Genomic DNA, 9111 nt, shown 5'->3' with positions numbered 1-9111 from the left:
CTCATTCAACACCTCTGGGATGAATTTGAGCCAGGTCTTATCGGCCAACTTCAGTGTCTGACCTCAGTAATGCACTTTTGGGGGGGGCAAACCCCTGCAGCCAGGTTCCTCAATATTGAGGAGGATTTTCCTACAAGGCTGGAGGTTGTTATAGCAGCAGATTGATTTCCATGGTTTTGGAATGTGATTTTATCGCATTACATATGGGTGTAGGAGGTAGAGTGGGTCATCCACCAGTCACAGGGTTGGCAGTTTGATCACGTTTTCAAAGAGACAGTGTAATTGTCGCAAAGACACTGTCTGTCCCACCCACACCTGTCCTTCTTTAACCTCAGTGTATATCCATGCTGTTTTTAAGAACATCGGCACAATTGGAAGAACTGCATAATCTCCTGTTACTCCAATTTGGGATTTTTTAAGACATTGTAGACATGCAGTCACACTAGATACATTTCCTGAATCATTTTTGAAGCAGTTCATTAGCAAGTGAAACCAGGTACAAACAAATAGTTTATAGCTCATTTTCAATAAACTGAATTAATTGTAGTAGTTTCAATATTGTATTCTATTTAGATGTAACTGCTGGTGGTTCATCTATCCTATCCATGTTCCAGCAGTTTGAATTTTGTAGTTATTTTTGCCAAGTGGGAGATACCATAGCTGTCACTTGCCTACTCGTGATTATGGTCTAAAATATATGGCATGAATGCAGCTTTATACCGTCTTCGTTCCCACTGCAATTTGCCAGATTGTCTATTGTGCTACTGTAACCATAGCGTTCAAGCTTCTGTTCTTGTTTGCCTGCCTGCTCATTATTTCTGCTTGTTTTTGGTTTTCGCCCGCCTGCTTTTACCATATTTGGGTTTGTTTGCCTTCACTGATTTACTGCTTATTGCTGACCTTGAACCAACACTCAGTGAACATCATTTAACCTTGGCTGTTCCGCTCCGCAGTTCCTGCTTTTGAGTCCAAACCAGAATTGTAACACAGGTGCTGATCAACAAACAACAGTTTTCATCATAACGTCATGAATAAACTTGACAGTGGAAGTTTTCGAAGTGTGACTTTCAAAGCTGAAAAAAATTATTTTAGTGGAAAGTGGAACATATTGGTACAGTACCTTTAACTAATACGCAAGCATTATTTTTTTCACATGATCAGCTATCTCTTTCCTCCAAAAAAACCCCCAAAACTATAAGATGAGCACTTGCTTGTTCTTCTGTTCACAGTCTCCACTGAAATAGAGACATTGTACCAAAACACAGATGGTGACCTTTTCTCCAGGAAGCGGCAATTTCACTGATGGAAAATACTGGTCATGTCACCCTCTCACTTGTAATCACTGTACAGACCACCTTCTCAAACATTATTAGGCTTCTATTGTTGTACCCCTTGATGAAACAATTGTTAGTTTTCTGCAAAGTAGACCTTTATCACCCTAAAAAAAAGCAGTAAACAGATGAATTGTTGGTCATTTGATTGCTGTATTGACACACACACACACACACACACACACACACACACACACACACACACACACACACACACACACACACACAGTGAAACAGATTGTTAATGTGCAACTGAGAGATTTTTTTTACAAGTAACCGGTTCGGACAGTCTCCACTGCAATATCACACACATACAATTAGTAATGTTTGTGTATATTCTTTGTGTTTTTGTAGTCTTTTTTATGCTCTGTTGCTCCATCGTCGGTGCTTGTTTCCAGTGTTCATCAGACATCATGAAAACATTTTTAGCAATTTATATGCAAAGCATGAGGAGAAAACATCAGCTGGAATGATACGCAGTAAGACAGGGGGAGATCTCATTGGACAGAAAGTTGCTGGTTGTGGATGTGTCAGATTACTTTGCAAACATGAAAAAGGTGTGTGCACGTACATGCACATACAATTAAACACCAAGACAAAGACAAGACACTTTGTGGAGCCTCTTTAGCAAAGGATGAAGGCAAAGCTGATGCTCAGAGAAGTCTATTTATCAGACCTGAACAGGGGCTCTGCAGTTCTTCTCCTATCTTTCCCTGCAGGCTATTAAGAGTGGAGGAGATGGAAGATTCATTTTAGGAGATTTAATACAAAAACTGAAAAGTGTGTGTGGTTTAATGTCAATGCAAGTTTATGCTTGAAAGTATGCACAGAAATTATAGGAACATAAATGTTTGTGTTCTGGGTGTATTTGCATATATAGTGCCCTGAAAACGTATTTGCACGTCTCCTGATTTCTTTTGTTTTTGTGTATATCTCATACTAAATGGTTTCAGACCTTCAAACTAAATTTTAAATAAAACAAAGGAGACCTGAGGAAACACAAAATACAGTTTTTAAATGATAATTTTAAAGCAAATAGGTAATCCAACACCTATATCTCCCATCTGACAAAGTAATGATATTCCCTAAACCTAATAGCTGGTTGTGCCACTTTAAGCAGCAACGACTTCAACCAAATGCTTCTGACACCAGGAGATCAGTCTTCAACATTGCTGTGGTGGAATTTCTGCGCACTCTTCTATGTAGAACTGCTTTAATTCAGCCACATTCAACCTGTTTGAGGTCCTTCCACAGCATTTCAATGAGGTTAAAGTCATGACGTTGACCAGGTTGCTCCAAAATCTAAATTTTGTGTCTTTTGAGCCATTCAGAGGTGGACCTGCTCTTATGCTGTGGATCATTATCTTGCCGCATAACCCCGTTATGCTTGAACTTCAAATCACAAACTCTTAATTGGATAATATCCCTCAGAATTTCCTGTTAGAGAGCAGAATTCATGTTTTTCTCAATTATGGCCGGTCTCCCAGGCCCCGAAGGCATCTCCCCACCATCACACTAGCACCCCCATGCTTAGGATGTTCTTTTGTGGGTGTGAAGTCCTCCCACCACACTGAACGAGCATTTAGGTCATGTCCCTACCTTGTGATATGGCCCAGAGAAGCATCTTCTCATATAGTGCCCCCACGTTGGCAGGTGTACTGGACCTTTGTTGTCAGAGTTACAATAATAAACACGCAGTTAAACTTATGGAACAGTCACGGTTTGGTTAGGTTTAGGCACAAAAACAACTTGGTTAGGTTTGGTAAAAGATGATGGTTTGGGTATAAATACTTGTTTAAGTTAAAACGACTTTCATCATCATGGTTATAGTAATAAACAAGCAGTTAAGGTTGTGGAACTGTCATGGATAAAAGAAACAACGATGACTATTGGTTTCAAATGCAAACAAACAGCGATCATCCGTGTCAGAGTCCTGTGTTTTGTTGACCTGACCATCCATATATACTACATCACCTGAATTCTCCTGTTGCTCCCATCAAAATTACTGTGGCTGGTTAAAGTTGCAGTACAAAAACAAGGTGTAACTATGGGTCATAATAAACTGCTTGTTGTTTTCTGCAAGTGTACTGGACCTTTGTCGTCATGATTACAATAATAAACATGTGTTTAAGCCTATGGAAGGGTCACAGCCTGTGAGGACAGTCTGGATGTTCTTATTGTGGAAAGTTTGTTTGGTTTCCGCCAGATGTAACAGGACCCCTGTCTTCCAAACATTCCACTTTCAAGTCATCTGTCTATAGAACATTGTCTCAAAAGGTTCGAGGGTAATCAGAATCAGAAAAGGGTGTTTTTTGACAAAATTTAGACAAGCCTTCATGTTCTTTTGGATTAACAGTGGTTTTCGCCTCACAACTCTCCCATGGATGCCAGAGTCATGAACACTGACTTTGACGGAGGTGAGAGAGGCCTGCAGTTCTGTGGATGTTTTCCTTGGCTGTCTTGTGACTTCCTGGATCAGTTGTCGATGTGCTCTAGGGTTCACTACTGTGCCAAGTTTCCTCCATTTGAAGATAATGGCTCTCACTGTGGTTCTTCGGGGTCCCAGAGCCTTAAAAATGGATTTAACCATTCTTAGACTAGTGTATTTCAGTTGCCTTCTTCCTCATCTCCTCTGGAATTTCCTTTCATCGTGGCATAGTTTGCAACTTGTTACAACCTTTTAGCCAACTTCATTTTGCTTAAAAAGTTCTATTTTAATGATGAGTAGATTGAACAGGGTTATTAAATCAAATAAATAATCGGGCCTGGGTGTGTTTACTGCAGCTGAACCGAATTATCAATGATGTTTGGTCGGATTTAGTGATTACAGAGGCAAATACTTCCCACACCTGCCCAGTTTGTGTTAAATAACTTATTTGCCCCAATAAATAAATATATCATTTAAAAACTGTATATTCTGTTTACTCAGTCTTTATTTAAAATTTTTTTTGAAGATCTAAAACGATTTAGTATGAGCTATACTCTATATAACAATAAAATAAATCAGGATGCGGGCAAATACTTATTCGTTTTTTGCACTGTAAGCATGCATTAGTGCTTGTTTATGTATGTGTGTGACATTGCAGGTTAGTGCAAATGGATGTGTTGCTGTACAGTAGCAGTACAGTGTTAATGGCTGACCTTTCTCAGCAAACAAGGTCACGCCACCATATAAATTTCCATAAAACAGTTCACTTAATTTGCCTCCGCAGGCTTATCTGAATATTCCACACTCTGTAAAACAAATACACAACCATCTTTTCACCTGCACTGAAGAAACTGCTCACCTCAGAAGGAAAATTCAGCAATTATATAGTCACCCAATGTCAGATGTTTAAGGTTTGTAGGATCGCCAGACAAATGGTTAGTTAACCCCTGCAGTTCTGTCTCAGCATTCTCCTATAAGTATGATAATAAATAATATCCTGTAAGTTACCAGAGTGCAGACACTTGGTAACATGGCTTTTGGACGATGCTGTCGAAGCTGTTTGGAGAAAGTTGAAGTAAAAAGTTGGACCCACTAACTGCAATTGTGTTGCAAGAGATGAATGGCTATGTGTTTAGTGATCCTTTAAATTGAGGTGAGTAGATAATGACTTAACTTTCATTTTGGCGTACACCATTACTTTACAAGTTGAGATTTTCCTATTTTTGTGACAAATTGATATGACCGCATTAACCTTGTTCTCACTAGAAGTTCCTCAGTTTTGCCAAAAGTCATTTGGTTTTCAGAGCTCTTCACCAGCCTCTACTGAAACAGTCTGTTTGAGGTCCATTAATATAACATATCATTAGTCATTATTCATTTATTCATCCACAACACCGATTGGCTGGTAGTATTTTTGCCCTGCCCCTACCTTCACATACCTGTATCTACCAAACTATAGCATGGTTTCCGACCTCTGGCTCAGCACCCACATCTTAGATTTTTTTTCAGATCAGATGTTGTGCTCATTGACGCGTGTTCGCCCAGTTGGAAAACCAACCCAGCCAATCAGAGCTATAGGTGGAATTAAGCATTTTGACCTCATCTTCTTGTGCCATAGCAATAATCCATCTCAAACAAAAAAAGATGACGAATGTGGATGAGATTGACACAGCTATACAGGTTTTTGAGAGCCAATTTATACAAATAACAACACTTAAATCAACATATCACCTAACTAAGCTAACTGTATTAAACTAGACCACTATCTTTCCCTAACAATAACCAAGTGCCTTAACCGTATGCGTAAACATAAAACATTTTTAATAATGCTGTAGGCACTACAGGCAGATATTGTACTGCAATATCAGAAATATCGGATAAAAAGATTGTTGTAAGTAAACATTTTAGTGATATGTTCAGTATCAACATTTTTATGGCTTGCCAAATACTTACATTAACAACATTTCTCATTTAGTTAATAGAAAACATAATCCAGTCGCAATTATGTTGCCTTCAAAACATAATTAATAGGAATTTTGTCTGATTGTCAGGGAGACCATATAATACCTTCCATCTCTAAACAGCTTATCTAAAGATCATATCTTGAAGTATACAAACCCGATTCAATCCACGAATTACCAAGGATACTAAATGTCAGTGATTTTTACAGTTGTTGCATCACATTCACACAGTTCAGATTGTCTGATCAACTAATTCAATTTCATCATGTAAAAAAGTTGGTGAATCATTGAGGAGTACCAGCTTCTTGCTTAAACAGCTCTCAGACAACAAGTTTAGCTGCAAAATCCTACCCAAGATGAGGCAATTCTTGTCCTCCATTATGCATTATACTACTTTTCTATAAGGAGAACTGGTTCTCTGCAGTGGCAGTGTAACACAATGATTACCAGCTGTGACAGCGTGGCTGGTATTGTTTTTACTTTGATTGTGTAGTTGAGATCAAAATGAAGGTCGAGTTCAAAGATGGGCAAAGACCCATGATTACCGAGTACTCATGTAATAATGTAGTAATGACTACTGAGTACTCATGGGTCGGAACATCAATATTTTGACGAGCGTCGCAGCTGAACCCATCACAAGATGGCCTCTAGTTCCCATCTTTTTTTGTTTTACCAGGGAGGCCTGATAATGAAGTAGTTTCTGCTTGGAACACCCCATCACAGACTGAAAGTTTGTATGAGTTGAGAACACTTAAGCCAAAGCTTGATTTTTTTTTTTTTTTTCCCCCCTTTAATTCTGTCAGACTGAATCATATGAATAACTGCTGGAGGCCAGATGAGGTAAAATTATCCAGATTTTTTAGGTAAAAAAAATCAAAGTTTACAGAAAAATCACAAAAAGAGAATCGGAATTTGAGTAGTTTTTTCCTGTCCCATTAACTGTCTCACAACGCTTTAGATATATCTTGTGACCAGTGTTAAATTTGACACATGATTTTGTTTTTGATTTAGTTTTTAGTTTTAGTGTTTAGATGAAAATGTGTATTAGTTTTAGTCAAATTTTAATCAATTGATGTTTTTCTTTTTAGTTTTAATGTAGTTTTAGTTAGTGACAGTGAAATTTTTGTCTCAGTTTGGTCATGCATTTTAAATTTTTATATATTCTATGCACGTTGAGGCTACAGCCATCTTGTGTACAGTAACCATTGGTTGCAGGTGTCAACTACTCTCTCTCTGTCATTCCTGCTCACCTAACATTACCACAGCTACCTGTTTTCTCCAATGCAGAGTAGCTGATTTTCTCACTTGTTTGCTAAAAGGCTGTTCATTGTCTGTGTTTTACCTTGAGAGCAGCTAAAATGTTCGATGACGCAGTGAAATTATTTAAGGAGACTATGTATAAAACTATGTATAACTATGTATAATTTGTCAATTATACATTATTATATTAGTTGGTGTGTTTGATCGGTACAGACCAAAACACACCAGAAGTAGCCCTACCAAGGCCAAAGTGTCCCAAGGGTGGGACGGTGTATTTTAAAGGTTAAGCGAACATCTACAGGAACATTATTCCTGGAAATTACTCATTCTTTCTGATAGCAACACGAAAGATAGCTGTCTGATAGTAACATCAACGTTACAACCATAGCACTTGATAATTTAACATTAGCTTAACTTATTATAAATGTTGGTGTGCTCACTGCATGTTTTTGTAGTTTGTCTCAGCTGTTTTGTTTCTACTTCTTGTCCAACTCTCAGTTGATTATAGATTAATTTAATCCAATAATCTGTTTCTCCCATGAACCGGTAACATCAGATACCATCACTGACAGGGACACACAATGTGACCAAATGTTAGATGCTTCTTATTAATGATAGAGCAACAGCTAACTAAATCAACTCTTAAAGAACAGATCATTTAGGATACTGTTTTACTAATCAGGAGCTAGACTACAGTGTGTGATTCTGCAGGTGTATGCGGGTCAATAAAAAAGACCTGTCATTAAATCAACCATTTTTAATATCGATTAGTTTTTGTTTGTTGACGACATTATGATACGTTTCTTCATAGTTCTCGTTTTTTAAGATTACTTTTTATTTAGTTTTAGTCTTGTTTTTGTCATGAGAAATAAGAATAATTAATATTTTTGGTCACAGTTTTTGTTAACGAAATTAACATTAACTTCTTACCCTCAGGACAGGTAAGATTCACCTCTCCTCATCAAACAATGTTCCTGTGGTTAGTGGTGGTGATACATTTAGCGAGGAAGAAAGGTATGAACTATGTTTCCAGTTGTAATCCTGATATTGATTTTTGACAGATTCATCATCCTGGAGAAAAAAAACCTCAAACAAAACACAGAGACAACGTTGGTTTTCTTTAACACTAATCCTCTGATTTCAAACACACAAATCTCAGAACTGTCAAAAGCAGCTTCTGTCCTTTCTTCTGTTCTTCTCTGATCTGGTGTAAACAAGTACATCAGCTTTGAGTAATCTAGTTATATCTTACCAACACTAAGAGAGAGATGGACATACACATGAAAATAGAGAAGGAGGGAGGAGAGAGAACAACAGAGGAACACACAGACGCACACACACGGGGCAAACAGATCAGTGGAGAGTGAAGTAAAGGAGGCCCTGGATAGGGGGCTTAAGTGCTCTCATACATCATCTCATTACCTCTGCTGTTTGCATGTGTGTCTATTTTCGCATTTCTACTCGTGTCTTTTCTTGTTTGCTACTGCGCGTTGCATTATGTTTGCGTACGTGCACGGATTTGCGCGTTTGTGCATGTCATGCGTAAGCAGCGGGCAGACAGATGCTATTATTTGCATGTAAATGTTTCCTCTGCCGAATTTACAGCTGCCATCCATCATCAGAGATTTCCACTGTCCTCAGACAGGCAAATGCTGGTCTAACTCTGCATGCTGCTACACTGACGAACACCAGTTTACACACCAGTAGACTGGCATCAGGATGAATCTTATCGAAGTCCCAGATCAGGTCTCAGTGTGTTAACATGGCACACTGAGCGGAAACGTTGACTGGATGAGTGATAGGGTGTACGGCGACTGTTCAATCACGACCACTGAAGATAGTGGTCGATAACTTAATACAGAAGAACAGCTGAGTGCAGGGAGGTTGACCGGCTGAGTTCGGGATGATATTTGGCAAATTGCACGGCAGTTCTGAGAGGAATTTTGAGGATGGGAACTTTACTTTTGAGGGTTTACTTTACAGAGCAGCTGTGGTTTGATGGTTAAAACGCTTTGGTTTCCCAGACTGAGCTTAATATATGTTGACTATAAACATGAACAGACATCATATTAACAAAAAGCAAGATCCAACCATGTCTTCTGACGATAATGTTCATGTAGTACTGTTCGGA

Source organism: Xiphias gladius, chromosome 15 (genome assembly GCF_016859285.1).
Source record: "Xiphias gladius isolate SHS-SW01 ecotype Sanya breed wild chromosome 15, ASM1685928v1, whole genome shotgun sequence".
NCBI lineage: Eukaryota > Metazoa > Chordata > Actinopteri > Istiophoriformes > Xiphiidae > Xiphias > Xiphias gladius.
This window is presented reverse-complemented; position numbering follows the sequence as displayed.